The sequence below is a fragment of the Magallana gigas genome, chromosome 8 (genome assembly GCF_963853765.1).
Source record: "Magallana gigas chromosome 8, xbMagGiga1.1, whole genome shotgun sequence".
Lineage (NCBI taxonomy): Eukaryota > Metazoa > Mollusca > Bivalvia > Ostreida > Ostreidae > Magallana > Magallana gigas.
The window spans coordinates 20242190-20258627 of NC_088860.1; the positions used below are offsets into that span (position 1 = coordinate 20242190).

Genomic DNA, 16438 nt, shown 5'->3' on the forward strand with positions numbered 1-16438 from the left:
TCCGTCCGTTTGCAAACTCTCACTTTTTAAACTTTTTCTCTAAAACCACTTGGCCAATTTCAACCAAATTTTGCATAAAGCATCCTTATGGTAAAATGATTATAAATTGCAGAAATGAAAAACCGATCTATATTCAAAGCATAGAAAACCTCGAAACTATAGAAAAAGGGGGTGCATTTTTAAAAATCTTCTCAAGAACTACCATAATTCAACGTAATTTAGCATAACTAATCCTTATGGAAAGAAAAAGATAAATTGCAAAAGTTATGGGCCAAATCTATTTCAAATTTGATAAATTTACGAAAACAATTTAAAAATGCGACTTTTTTATACATACTGAAAAAAAAACATTTAAGAAAAATGAATGACAAAATAGTTAAATGAAGCTACTCTGAATAGCTTGATAAAGCTATTTAGCTTATTCAAACTATATTAGTATATAGCTAAATATGGAAATTGTACTGGACCTGTTGGATGCATGATAAACGGGTCAAACTGACAAAGATGTATTTGCTTTTTGTGCACAGGTTAAGTGCAAAGGGAATATTTGAAACATTCAAAATATATTTGTGCCGTTTTTGTGAAGTAAATTGAGGTTAAATATTTCAAAGCATTGACATTTTCACTTGTGACAGTGCTTTTATTCATAGCTTGTTTTGATTTTTGCTTCGTTTTTTTTAACTTGAGGGTAAATATCGCCTGTATTTTCGAATTTTTACATATCGAATCAAATATAGACTTCGGTAAATCAGACAGCTGATTGATTACATGTACCTGCGCACAATGAGCAAAATCGGATGCACTAACAACATATTATAAAATACTATTCATTCTACTGGTACATGTAATTCGGTACAATCTCTACGCAAAGGTTGATTAATGTGACATGTTCTGTTAAGATGCTCTTTAACAATATCACAATTGCTAGTCTTGTTTATAATTATTTAATCATTATAGCAATTTAAAGCAAAATACGATTTTCTCGATAAACACCATGACACTGATTGCTTTTAAAGTTCAGAACGAGTCTTGTCCATGCAGCAAAGTATACTTCTTTCTTTGAACACCACGACAGTGATTGCTAAATTTTAATCTGAAATAAATTGAACAAAGAGTCACAAAGCAAATCTTCAACAATATCACAATTGCTTGTCTTGTTCATAATTATTTAAAAGTACTTAATTCATCACTCGCATTTCCACATTGTCCGATTTTCTTCATCCATTTTGTAATCATGTTATATCAGCTCCCTGCATCCTCAAGACTCTGCTGATAAACAAGTCTCATTCTGAATTTCTTTCTTAACATGTGGCTCAAATCAGTTTTTTAATCCGTTGGGTTGGCCCACAGTTTGGACAAAACCAGGGATGTTAGCAACTGGTACCACAATTCAATAATGTTTCAGAATGAGAGTCTTGTTCATGCAGCAAAGTACATTTTCTCTTTGAACACCATGACACTGATTGCCAAATCTGAAATAAATTGAACAAAGGATCACAAAGCAAATCTTTAACAATATCACAATTGCTAGTATTGTTCATAATTGTTTAAAAGTACTTAGTAAATGTACTCATATTTCGACTTTGTCCAATTTTCTTGAATTATTTTGTTATCACGATGTTCTATTACCTCCCTGCATCATCAAGACTCTGCTGATGAACAAGTCTCATTCTGAATTTCTTTCTTAACATGTGGCTCAAATCAGTTTTTTAATCCGTTGGGTTGGCCCACAGTTTGGACAAAACCAGGGATGTTATCAACTGGTACCACAATTCAATAATGTTTCAGAATGAGAGTCTTGTTCATGCAGCAAAGTACACTTTTCTCTTTGAACACCATGACACTGATTGCTAATTTTAATCTGAAATCAATTTGACTAAGGGTCACAAAGCATTTCTTTAAAAATATCACAATTACTATAAGCTGGTCGATCACAATTATTTAAAAGTACTCAGTAAATGTACTCACATTTCGACTCCGTCCAATTTTCTTGATCCATTTTGTTATCATGATGTTATATCAGTTCCCTGCATCATCAAGACTCTGCTGATGAACAAGTCTCATTCTGAATTTCTTTCTTAACATGTGGCTCAAATCAGTTTTTTAATCCGTTGGGTTGGCCCACAGTTTGGACAAAACCAGGGATGTTAGCAACTGGTACCACAATTCAATAATGTTTCAGAATGAGAGTCTTGTTCATGCAGCAAAGTACACTTTTCTCTTTGAATATCAAAACACTGATTTAAAAATTTAATCTGAAATAAATTGAACAGAGGATCACAAAGCATTTCTTTAACAAAAAGACAATTGTTTGTCTTATTCATAATTGTTGAAGAGTACTTAGAAATGCTCACATTTCGACTTTGTTCAATTTTCTTGATCCATTTTGTTATCATGATGTTCTATCACCTCCCTGCATCATCAAGACTCTTCTGATGAACAAGTCTCATTCTGAATTTTCTTTCTTAACATGTGGCTCAAATCAGTTTTTTAATCCGTTGGGTTGGCCCACAGTTTGGACAAAACCAGGGATGTTAGCAACTGGTACCACAATTCAATAATGTTTCAGAATGAGAGTCTTGTTCATGCAGCAAAGTACACTTTTCTCTTTGAACACAATGACACTGATTGCTAATTTTAATCTGAAATGAATTTGACTAAGGCTCACAAAGCATTTCTTTAACAATATCACAATTACTATATGCTGGTCGATCACAATTATTTAAAAGTACTCAGTAAACGTACTCACATTTCGACTTTGTCCAAATTTCTTGATCCATTTTGTTATCATGATGTTCTATAACCTCCCTGCATCATCAAGACTCTTCTGATGAACAAGTCTCATTCTGAATTTCTTTCTTAACATGTGGCTCAAATCAGTTTTTTAATCCGTTGGGTTGGCCCAAAGGTAGGATAAAACCAGGGATGTTAGCAACTGGTACCACAATTCAGTAATGTTTCAGAATGAGAGTCTTGTTCATGCAGCAAAGTACACTTTTTCTTTGAACACCATGAAACTGATTGCTTATTTAATCTGAAATATATTAAACAGAGGGTCACAAAGCAAATCTTTAACAATATCACAATTACTATATGCTGGTCGATCAGATTTATTTAAAAGTACTCAGTAAATGTACTCACATTTCGACCTTGTCCAATTCTCTTGATCCACTTGTTATCATGATGTTATATCAGCTCCCTGCATCATCAAGACTCTGCTGATGAACAAGTCTCATTCTGAATTTCTTTCTTAACATGTGGCTCAAATCAGTTTTTTAATCCGTTGGGTTGGCCCACAGTTTGGACAAAACCAGGGATGTTAGCAACTGGTACCACAATCCAATAATGTTTCAGAATGAGAGTCTTGTTCATGCAGCAAAGTACACTTTTCTCTTTGAACACCATGACACTGATTGCTAAATTTAATCTGAAATCAATTTGACAAATGGTCGCGAAACAGATCTTTAACAATATCACAATTACTATTTGCTGGTCGATCAAAATTATTTAAAAGTACTCAGTAAATGTACTCACATTTCGACTTTGTCCAATTTTCTTGATCCACTTGTTGTCATGATGTTATATCAGCTCCCTGCATCATCAAAACCCTGCTGATGAACAAGTCTGATTCTGAATTTCTTTCTTAACATGTGGCTCAAATCAGTTTTTTAATCCGTTGGGTTGGCCCACAGTTTGGACAAAACCAGGGATGCTAGCAACTGGTACCACAATTCAATAATGTTTCAGAATGAGAGTCTTGTTCATGCAGCAAAGTACACTTTCTCTTTGAACACCATGACGCTGATGGCTTATTTAATCTGAAATAAATTGAACAGAGGATCACAAAGCAAATCTTTAACAATATCACAATTACTATATGCTGGTCGATCACAATTATTTAAAAGTACTCAGTAAATGTACTCACATTTCGACCTTGTCCAATTTTCTTGATCCACTTGTTGTCATGATGTTATATCAGTTCCCTGCATCATCAAGACTCTGCTGATGAACAAGTCTCATTCTGAATTTCTTTCTTTACATGTGGCTCAAATCAGTTTTTAAATCCGTTGGGTTGGCCCACAGTTTGGACAAAACCAGGGATGCTAGCAACTGGTACCACAATTCAATAATGTTTCAGAATGAGAGTCTTGTTCATGCAGCAAAGTACACTTTTTCTTTCAACACCATGACGCTGATGGCTTATTTAATCTGAAATAAATTGAACAAAGGGACACAAAGGAAATCTTTTACAATATCACAATAATTATATGCTGGTCGATCACAATTATTTAAAAGTACTCAGTAAATGTACTCACATTTCGACTTTGTCCAATTTTCTTGATCCATTTTGATATCATGATGTTATATCAGCTCCCTGCATCATCAAAACCCTGCTGATGAACAAGTCTCATTCTGAATTTCTTTCTTAACATGTGGTTCAAATCAGTTTTTTAATCCGTTGGGTTGGCCCACTGTTTGGACAAAACCAGGGATGTTAGCAACTGGTACCACAATTCAATAATGTTTCAGAATGAGAGTCTTGTTCATGCAGCAAAGTACACTTTTCTCTTTGAACACCATGACACTGATTGCTAATTTAAATCTGAAATTAATTTGACAGAGGGTCACGAAGTAGATCTTTAACAATATCACAGTTACTATATGCTGGTCGATCACAATATTTTAAAAGTACTCAGAAAATGTACTCACATTTCGACTTTGTCCAATTTTCTTAATCCATTTTGTTATCATGATGTTATATCAGCTCCCTGCATCATCAAAACCCTGCTGATGAACAAGTCTCATTCTGAATTTCTTTCTTAACATGTGGCTCAAATCAGTTTTTTAATCCGTTGGGTTGGCCCACAGTTTGGACAAAACCAGGGATGTTAGCAACTGGTACCACAATTCAATAATGTTTCAGAATGAGAGTCTTGTTCATGCAGCAAAGTACACTTTTCTCTTTGAACACCATGACACTGATGGCTAATTTTAATTTGAAATAAATTGAAAAAAGGGTCACAAAAGCAAATCTTTAAAAATCTCACAATTACTATTTGCTGGTCGATTACAATTATTTAAGAATTCTGAGTAAATGTACTCACATTTCAACTTTGTCCAATTTTCTTGATCCATTTTGTAATCATGATGTTATATTAGCTCCTTGCATCCTCAAGACTCTGCTGATGAACAAGTCTCATTCTGAATTTCTTTCTTAACATGTGGCTCAAATCAGTTTTTTAATCCGTTGGGTTGGCCCACAGTTTGGACAAAACCAGGGATGTTAGCAACTGGTACCACAATTCAATAATGTTTCAGAATGAGAGTCTTGTTCATGCAGCAAAGTACACTTTTCTCTTTGAATATCAAAACACTGATTTAAAAATTTAATCTGAAATAAATTGAACAGAGGATCACAAAGCATTTCTTTAACAAAAAGACAATTGTTTGTCTTATTCATAATTGTTGAAGAGTACTTAGAAATGCTCACATTTCGACTTTGTTCAATTTTCTTGATCCATTTTGTTATCATGATGTTCTATCACCTCCCTGCATCATCAAGACTCTTCTGATGAACAAGTCTCATTCTGAATTTTCTTTCTTAACATGTGGCTCAAATCAGTTTTTTAATCCGTTGGGTTGGCCCACAGTTTGGACAAAACCAGGGATGTTAGCAACTGGTACCACAATTCAATAATGTTTCAGAATGAGAGTCTTGTTCATGCAGCAAAGTACACTTTTCTCTTTGAACACAATGACACTGATTGCTAATTTTAATCTGAAATGAATTTGACTAAGGCTCACAAAGCATTTCTTTAACAATATCACAATTACTATATGCTGGTCGATCACAATTATTTAAAAGTACTCAGTAAACGTACTCACATTTCGACTTTGTCCAAATTTCTTGATCCATTTTGTTATCATGATGTTCTATAACCTCCCTGCATCATCAAGACTCTTCTGATGAACAAGTCTCATTCTGAATTTCTTTCTTAACATGTGGCTCAAATCAGTTTTTTAATCCGTTGGGTTGGCCCAAAGGTAGGATAAAACCAGGGATGTTAGCAACTGGTACCACAATTCAGTAATGTTTCAGAATGAGAGTCTTGTTCATGCAGCAAAGTACACTTTTTCTTTGAACACCATGAAACTGATTGCTTATTTAATCTGAAATATATTAAACAGAGGGTCACAAAGCAAATCTTTAACAATATCACAATTACTATATGCTGGTCGATCAGATTTATTTAAAAGTACTCAGTAAATGTACTCACATTTCGACCTTGTCCAATTCTCTTGATCCACTTGTTATCATGATGTTATATCAGCTCCCTGCATCATCAAGACTCTGCTGATGAACAAGTCTCATTCTGAATTTCTTTCTTAACATGTGGCTCAAATCAGTTTTTTAATCCGTTGGGTTGGCCCACAGTTTGGACAAAACCAGGGATGTTAGCAACTGGTACCACAATCCAATAATGTTTCAGAATGAGAGTCTTGTTCATGCAGCAAAGTACACTTTTCTCTTTGAACACCATGACACTGATTGCTAAATTTAATCTGAAATCAATTTGACAAATGGTCGCGAAACAGATCTTTAACAATATCACAATTACTATTTGCTGGTCGATCAAAATTATTTAAAAGTACTCAGTAAATGTACTCACATTTCGACTTTGTCCAATTTTCTTGATCCACTTGTTGTCATGATGTTATATCAGCTCCCTGCATCATCAAAACCCTGCTGATGAACAAGTCTGATTCTGAATTTCTTTCTTAACATGTGGCTCAAATCAGTTTTTTAATCCGTTGGGTTGGCCCACAGTTTGGACAAAACCAGGGATGCTAGCAACTGGTACCACAATTCAATAATGTTTCAGAATGAGAGTCTTGTTCATGCAGCAAAGTACACTTTCTCTTTGAACACCATGACGCTGATGGCTTATTTAATCTGAAATAAATTGAACAGAGGATCACAAAGCAAATCTTTAACAATATCACAATTACTATATGCTGGTCGATCACAATTATTTAAAAGTACTCAGTAAATGTACTCACATTTCGACCTTGTCCAATTTTCTTGATCCACTTGTTGTCATGATGTTATATCAGTTCCCTGCATCATCAAGACTCTGCTGATGAACAAGTCTCATTCTGAATTTCTTTCTTTACATGTGGCTCAAATCAGTTTTTAAATCCGTTGGGTTGGCCCACAGTTTGGACAAAACCAGGGATGCTAGCAACTGGTACCACAATTCAATAATGTTTCAGAATGAGAGTCTTGTTCATGCAGCAAAGTACACTTTTTCTTTCAACACCATGACGCTGATGGCTTATTTAATCTGAAATAAATTGAACAAAGGGACACAAAGGAAATCTTTTACAATATCACAATAATTATATGCTGGTCGATCACAATTATTTAAAAGTACTCAGTAAATGTACTCACATTTCGACTTTGTCCAATTTTCTTGATCCATTTTGATATCATGATGTTATATCAGCTCCCTGCATCATCAAAACCCTGCTGATGAACAAGTCTCATTCTGAATTTCTTTCTTAACATGTGGTTCAAATCAGTTTTTTAATCCGTTGGGTTGGCCCACTGTTTGGACAAAACCAGGGATGTTAGCAACTGGTACCACAATTCAATAATGTTTCAGAATGAGAGTCTTGTTCATGCAGCAAAGTACACTTTTCTCTTTGAACACCATGACACTGATTGCTAATTTAAATCTGAAATTAATTTGACAGAGGGTCACGAAGTAGATCTTTAACAATATCACAGTTACTATATGCTGGTCGATCACAATATTTTAAAAGTACTCAGAAAATGTACTCACATTTCGACTTTGTCCAATTTTCTTAATCCATTTTGTTATCATGATGTTCTATCACCTCCCTGCATCATCAAGACTCCTCTGATGAACAAGTCTCATTCTGAATTTCTTTCTTAACATGTGGCTCAAATCAGTTTTTTAATCCGTTGGGTTGGCCCACAGTTTGGACAAAACCAGGGATGTTAGCAACTGGTACCACAATTCAATAATGTTTCAGAATGAGAGTCTTGTTCATGCAGCAAAGTACACTTTTCTCTTTGAACACCATGACACTGATGGCTAATTTTAATTTGAAATAAATTGAAAAAAGGGTCACAAAAGCAAATCTTTAAAAATCTCACAATTACTATTTGCTGGTCGATTATAATTATTTAAGAATTCTGAGTAAATGTACTCACATTTCAACTTTGTCCAATTTTCTTGATCCATTTTGTAATCATGACGTTATATTAGCTCCTTGCATCCTCTAGACTCTGCTGATGAACAAGTCTCATTCTGAATTTCTTTCTTTACATGTGGCTCAAATCAGTTTTTTAATCCGTTGGGTTGGCCCACAGTTTGGACAAAACCAGGGATGCTAGCAACTGGTACCACAATTCAATAATGTTTCAGAATGAGAGTCTTGTTCATGCAGCAAAGTACACTTTCTCTTTGAACACCATGACGCTGATGGCTTATTTAATCTGAAATAAATTGAACAAAGGGACACAAAGCAAATCTTTAGCAATATCACAATTACTATATGCTGGTCGATCACAATTATTTAAAAGTACTCAGTAAATGTACTCACATTTCGACCTTGTCCAATTTTCTTGATCCACTTGTTGTCATGATGTTATATCACCTCCCTGCATCATCAAAACCCTGCTGATGAACAAGTCTCATTCTGAATTTCTTTCTTAACGTGTGGCTCAAATCAGTTTTTTAATCCGTTGGGTTGGCCCACAGTTTGGACAAAACCAGGGATGCTAGCAACTGGTACCACAATTCAATAATGTTTCAGAATGAGAGTCTTGTTCATGCAGCAAAGTACACTTTTTCTTTCAACACCATGACGCTGATGGCTTATTTAATCTGAAATAAATTGAACAAAGGGACACAAAGGAAATCTTTAACAATATCACAATAACTATATGCTGGTCGATCACAATTATTTAAAAGTACTCAGTAAATGTACTCACATTTCGACCTTGTCCAATTTTCTTGATCCACTTGTTGTCATGATGTTATATCACCTCCCTGCATCATCAAAACCCTGCTGATGAACAAGTCTCATTCTGAATTTCTTTCTTAACATGTGGTTCAAATCAGTTTTTTAATCCGTTGGGTTGGCCCACTGTTTGGACAAAACCAGGGATGTTAGCAACTGGTACCACAATTCAATAATGTTTCAGAATGAGAGTCTTGTTCATGCAGCAAAGTACACTTTTCTCTTTGAACACCATGACACTGATTGCTAATTTAAATCTGAAATTAATTTGACAGAGGGTCACGAAGTAGATCTTTAACAATATCACAGTTACTATATGCTGGTCGATCACAATATTTTAAAAGTACTCAGAAAATGTACTCACATTTCGACTTTGTCCAATTTTCTTAATCCATTTTGTTATCATGATGTTATATCAGCTCCCTGCATCATCAAAACCCTGCTGATGAACAAGTCTCATTCTGAATTTCTTTCTTAACATGTGGCTCAAATCAGTTTTTTAATCCGTTGGGTTGGCCCACAGTTTGGACAAAACCAGGGATGTTAGCAACTGGTACCACAATTCAATAATGTTTCAGAATGAGAGTCTTGTTCATGCAGCAAAGTACACTTTTCTCTTTGAACACCATGACACTGATGGCTAATTTTAATTTGAAATAAATTGAAAAAAGGGTCACAAAAGCAAATCTTTAAAAATCTCACAATTACTATTTGCTGGTCGATTACAATTATTTAAGAATTCTGAGTAAATGTACTCACATTTCAACTTTGTCCAATTTTCTTGATCCATTTTGTAATCATGATGTTATATTAGCTCCTTGCATCCTCAAGACTCTGCTGATGAACAAGTCTCATTCTGAATTTCTTTCTTAACATGTGGCTCAAATCAGTTTTTTAATCCGTTGAGTTGGCCCACAGTTAGGACAAAACCAGGGATGCTAGCAACTGGTACCACAATTCAATAATGTTTCAGAATGAGAGTCTTGTTCATGCAGCAAAGTACACTTTTCTCTTTGAACACCAAGACGCTGATGGCTTATTCAATCTGAAATAAATTGAACAAAGGGACACAAAGCAAATCTTTAACAATATCACAATTACTATATGCTGATCGATCACAATTATTTAAAGGTACTCAGTAAATGTACTCACATTTCGACTTTGTCCAATTTTCTTGATCCACTTGTTGTCATGATGTAATATCAGCTCCCTGCATCATCAAAACCCTGCTGATGAACAAGTCTCATTCTGAATTTCTTTCTTAACATGTGGCTCAAATCAGTTTTTTAATCCGTTGGGTTGGCCCACTGTTTGGACAAAACCAGGGATGTTAGCAACTGGTACCACAATTCAATAATGTTTCAGAATGAGAGTCTTGTTCATGCAGCAAAGTACACATTTCTCTTTGAACACCATGACACTGATTGCTAATTTTAATCTGAAATTAATTTGACAGAGGGTCACGAAGTAGATCTTTAACAATATCACAGTTACTATATGCTGGTCGATCACAATATTTTAAAAGTACTCAGAAAGTGTACTTACATTTCGACCTTGTCCAATTTTCTTAATCCATTTTGTTATCATGATGTTCTATCACCTCCCTGCATCATCAAAACCCTGCTGATGAACAAGTCTCATTCTGAATTTCTTTCTTAACATGTGGCTCAAATCAGTTTTTTAATCCGTTGGGTTGGCCCACAGTTTGGACAAACCCAGGGATGTCAGCAACTGGTACCACAATTCAATAATGTTTCAGAATGAGAGTCTTGTTCATGCAGCAAAGTACACTTTTCTCTTTGAACACCATGACACTGATTGCTAATTTTAATCTGAAATTAATTTGACAGAGGGTCACGAAGTAGATCTTTAACAATATCACAGTTACTATATGCTGGTCGATCACAATATTTTAAAAGTACTCAGAAAATGTACTCACATTTCGACTTTGTCCAATTTTCTTAATCCATTTATTTATCATGATGTTATATCAGCTCCCTGCATCATCAAAACCCTGCTGATGAACAAGTCTCATTCTGAATTTCTTTCTTAACATGTGGCTCAAATCAGTTTTTTAATCCGTTGGGTTGGCCCACAGTTTGGACAAAACCAGGGATGTTAGCAACTGGTACCACAATTCAATAATGTTTCAGAATGAGAGTCTTGTTCATGCAGCAAAGTACACTTTTTCTTTGAACACCATGACACTGATGGCTAATTTTAATCTGAAATATATTGAACAGAGGGTCACAAAGCAAATCTTTAACAATATCACAATTACTTTATGCTGGTCGATCAGAATTATTTAAAAGTACTCAGTAAATGTACTCACATTTCGACCTTGTCCAATTCTCTTGATCCACTTGTTATCATGATGTTATATCAGCTCCCTGCATCATCAAGACTCTGCTGATGAACAAGTCTCATTCTGAATTTCTTTCTTAACATGTGGCTCAAATCAGTTTTTTAATCCGTTGGGTTGGCCCACAGTTTGGACAAAACCAGGGATGTTAGCAACTGGTATCACAATTCAATAATGTTTCAGAATGAGTCTTGTTCATGCAGCAAAGTATGCGTTTCTCTCTTTGAACACAATGACACTGATTGCTAAATTTAATCTGAAATAAATTTGACAGAGGGTCACAAAGCAAATCTTTAAAAATCTCACAATAACTATTTGCTGGTCGATCACAATTTTTTTAAAAGTACTCAGTAAATGTACTCACATTTCAACTTTGTCCAATTTTCTCGATCCATTTTGTTATCATGATGTTCTATCACCTCCCTGCATCATCAAGACTCCTCTGATGAACAAGTCTCATTCTGAATTTCTTTCTTAACATGTGGCTCAAATCAGTTTTTTAATCCGTTGGGTTGGCCCACAGTTTGGACAAAACCAGGGATGTTAGCAACTGGTACCACAATTCAATAATGTTTCAGAATGAGAGTCTTGTTCATGCAGCAAAGTACACTTTTCTCTTTGAACACCATGACACTGATGGCTAATTTTAATTTGAAATAAATTGAAAAAAGGGTCACAAAAGCAAATCTTTAAAAATCTCACAATTACTATTTGCTGGTCGATTATAATTATTTAAGAATTCTGAGTAAATGTACTCACATTTCAACTTTGTCCAATTTTCTTGATCCATTTTGTAATCATGACGTTATATTAGCTCCTTGCATCCTCTAGACTCTGCTGATGAACAAGTCTCATTCTGAATTTCTTTCTTTACATGTGGCTCAAATCAGTTTTTTAATCCGTTGGGTTGGCCCACAGTTTGGACAAAACCAGGGATGCTAGCAACTGGTACCACAATTCAATAATGTTTCAGAATGAGAGTCTTGTTCATGCAGCAAAGTACACTTTCTCTTTGAACACCATGACGCTGATGGCTTATTTAATCTGAAATAAATTGAACAAAGGGACACAAAGCAAATCTTTAGCAATATCACAATTACTATATGCTGGTCGATCACAATTATTTAAAAGTACTCAGTAAATGTACTCACATTTCGACCTTGTCCAATTTTCTTGATCCACTTGTTGTCATGATGTTATATCACCTCCCTGCATCATCAAAACCCTGCTGATGAACAAGTCTCATTCTGAATTTCTTTCTTAACGTGTGGCTCAAATCAGTTTTTTAATCCGTTGGGTTGGCCCACAGTTTGGACAAAACCAGGGATGCTAGCAACTGGTACCACAATTCAATAATGTTTCAGAATGAGAGTCTTGTTCATGCAGCAAAGTACACTTTTTCTTTCAACACCATGACGCTGATGGCTTATTTAATCTGAAATAAATTGAACAAAGGGACACAAAGGAAATCTTTAACAATATCACAATAACTATATGCTGGTCGATCACAATTATTTAAAAGTACTCAGTAAATGTACTCACATTTCGACCTTGTCCAATTTTCTTGATCCACTTGTTGTCATGATGTTATATCACCTCCCTGCATCATCAAAACCCTGCTGATGAACAAGTCTCATTCTGAATTTCTTTCTTAACATGTGGTTCAAATCAGTTTTTTAATCCGTTGGGTTGGCCCACTGTTTGGACAAAACCAGGGATGTTAGCAACTGGTACCACAATTCAATAATGTTTCAGAATGAGAGTCTTGTTCATGCAGCAAAGTACACTTTTCTCTTTGAACACCATGACACTGATTGCTAATTTTAATCTGAAATTAATTTGACAGAGGGTCACGAAGTAGATCTTTAACAATATCACAGTTACTATATGCTGGTCGATCACAATATTTTAAAAGTACTCAGAAAATGTACTCACATTTCGACTTTGTCCAATTTTCTTAATCCATTTTGTTATCATGATGTTATATCAGCTCCCTGCATCATCAAAACCCTGCTGATGAACAAGTCTCATTCTGAATTTCTTTCTTAACATGTGGCTCAAATCAGTTTTTTAATCCGTTGGGTTGGCCCACAGTTTGGACAAAACCAGGGATGTTAGCAACTGGTACCACAATTCAATAGTGTTTCAGAATGAGAGTCTTGTTCATGCAGCAAAGTACACTTTTCTCTTTGAACACCATGACACTGATGGCTAATTTTAATTTGAAATAAATTGAAAAAAGGGTCACAAAAGCAAATCTTTAAAAATCTCACAATTACTATTTGCTGGTCGATTACAATTATTTAAGAATTCTGAGTAAATGTACTCACATTTCAACTTTGTCCAATTTTCTTGATCCATTTTGTAACCATGATGTTATATTAGCTCCTTGCATCCTCAAGACTCTGCTGATGAACAAGTCTCATTCTGAATTTCTTTCTTAACATGTGGCTCAAATCAGTTTTTTAATCCGTTGGGTTGGCCCACAGTTTTGACAAAACCAGGGATGTTAGCAACTGGTACCACAATTCAATAATGTTTCAGAATGAGAGTCTTGTTCATGCAGCAAAGTACACTTTTTCTTTGAACACCATGACACTGATTGCTAATTTTAATCTGAAATATATTGAACAGAGGGTCACAAAGCAAATCTTTAACAATATCACAATTACTTTATGCTGGTCGATCAGAATTATTTAAAAGTACTCAGTAAATGTACTCACATTTCGACCTTGTCCAATTCTCTTGATCCACTTGTTATCATGATGTTATATCAGCTCCCTGCATCATCAATACTCTGCTGATGAACAAGTCTCATTCTGAATTTCTTTCTTAACATGTGGCTCAAATCAGTTTTTTAATCCGTTGGGTTGGCCCACAGTTTGGACAAAACCAGGGATGTTAGCAACTGGTACCACAATTCAATAATGTTTCAGAATGAGTCTTGTTCATGCAGCAAAGTACGCTTTTCTCTCTTTGAACACCATTACACTGATTGCTAATTTTAATCTGAAATTAATTTGACAGAGGGTCACGAAGAAGATCTTTAACAATATCACAGTTACTATATGCTGGTCGATCACAATATTTTAAAAGTACTCAGAAAATGTACTCACATTTCGACTTTGTCCAATTTTCTTAATCCATTTTGTTATCATGATGTTATATCAGCTCCCTGCATCATCAAAACCCTGCTGATGAACAAGTCTCATTCTGAATTTCTTTCTTATCATGTGGCTCAAATCAGTTTTTTAATCCGTTGGGTTGGCCCACAGTTTGGACAAAACCAGGGATGTTAGCAACTGGTACCACAATTCAATAATGTTTCAGAATGAGAGTCTTGTTCATGCAGCAAAGTACACTTTTCTCTTTGAACACCATGACACTGATGGCTAATTTTAATTTGAAATAAATTGAAAAAAGGGTCACAAAAGCAAATCTTTAAAAATCTCACAATTACTATTTGCTGGTCGATTACAATTATTTAAGAATTCTGAGTAAATGTACTCACATTTCAACTTTGTCCAATTTTCTTGATCCATTTTGTAATCATGATGTTATATTAGCTCCTTGCATCCTCAAGACTCTGCTGATGAACAAGTCTCATTCTGAATTTCTTTCTTAACATGTGGCTTAAATCAGTTTTTTAATCCGTTGGGTTGGCCCACAGTTTGGACAAAACCAGGGATGTTAGCAACTGGTACCACAATTCAATAATGTTTCAGAATGAGAGTCTTGTTCATGCAGCAAAGTACACTTTCTCTTTGAACACCATGACACTGATTGCTAATTTTAATCTGAAATACATTGAACAGAGGGTCACAAAGCAAATCTTTAACAATATCACAATAACTATTTGCTGGTCGATCACAATTTTTTAAAAGTACTCAGTAAATGTACTCACATTTCAACTTTGTCCAATTTTCTTGATCCATTTTGTTATCATGATGTTCTATCACCTCCCTGCATCATCAAGACTCTTCTGATGAACAAGTCTCATTCTGAATTTCTTTCTTAACGTGTGGCTCAAATCAGTTTTTTAATCCGTTGGGTTGGCCCACAGTTTGGACAAAACCAGGGATGTTAGATGTTTCAGAATGAGAGTCTTGTTCATGCAGCAAAGTACACTTTTCTCTCTTTTAACACCATGACACTGATTGCTAAATTTAATCTGAAATATATTGAACATATGGTCACAAAGCAAATCTTTATCAATATCACAATTGCTAGTCTTGTTGATAATTATTTAAGAGTATTTAGTAAATGTACCCACATTTCAACTTTGTCCAATTTTCTTGATCCATTTTGTTATCACGATGTTATGTCAGTTCCCTGCATCATCAAGTCTCTGCTGATGAACAAGTCTCATTCTGAATTTTTTTCTGACAAAGTGGCTCAAATCAGTTTTTTAATACGTTGGGTTGGCCCACAGTTTGGACAAAATCAGGGATGTTAGCAACTGGTACCACAATTCAATAATGTTTCAGAATGAGAGTCTTGTTCATGCAGCAAAGTACACTTTTCTCTTTGAACGCCATGACACTGATTGCTAATTTTGGTCTGAAATAATTGGACAGAGGATCACAAAGCAAATCTTTTAAAAAATCACAATCACTATATGCTGGTCGATCACAATTATTTAAAAGTACTCAGTAAATGTACTCACATTTCGACTTCGTCCAATTTTCTTGATCCATTAACATGTGGCTCAAATCAGTTTTTTTAATCCGTTGGGCTGGCCCACAGTTTGGACAAAACCAGGGATGTTGGCAACTGGTACCACAATTCAATAATGTTTCAGAATGAGAGTCCTGTTCATGCAGCAAAGTACACTTTTCTCTTTGAACACCATGGCACTGATTGGTAAATTTAATCTGAAATAAATTGAAGAAAGGGTCACAAAGCAAATCTTTAACAATATCATAGTTACTATATGCTGGTCGATCACAATTTTTTAAAAGTGCTCAGTAAATGTACTCACATTTAAATTTGTCAGATTGTCTTAATCTATTTTTGTTGTCA

At 34.9% G+C, this 16438-nt stretch overlaps 1 long non-coding RNA gene across 2 annotated transcripts; it reads right to left on the reverse strand.

Moving 5' to 3' along the window:
* Positions 1-928: 928 nt before the first annotated feature.
* On the reverse strand, positions 929-15429 carry LOC109618734 (uncharacterized). 2 transcript variants are annotated; one of them, XR_010708677.1, is made up of 3 exons: positions 2355-2463; positions 1969-2255; positions 929-1472 (listed from the first exon to the last, which is right to left on the reverse strand). It is a non-coding gene; the product is annotated as an uncharacterized lncRNA (long non-coding RNA). The 2 variants fall into 2 exon arrangements; XR_010708678.1 differs by lacking the exons at positions 1969-2255; positions 2355-2463 and adding an exon at positions 15321-15429.
* Between the last annotated feature and the right edge of the window lie 1009 nt (positions 15430-16438).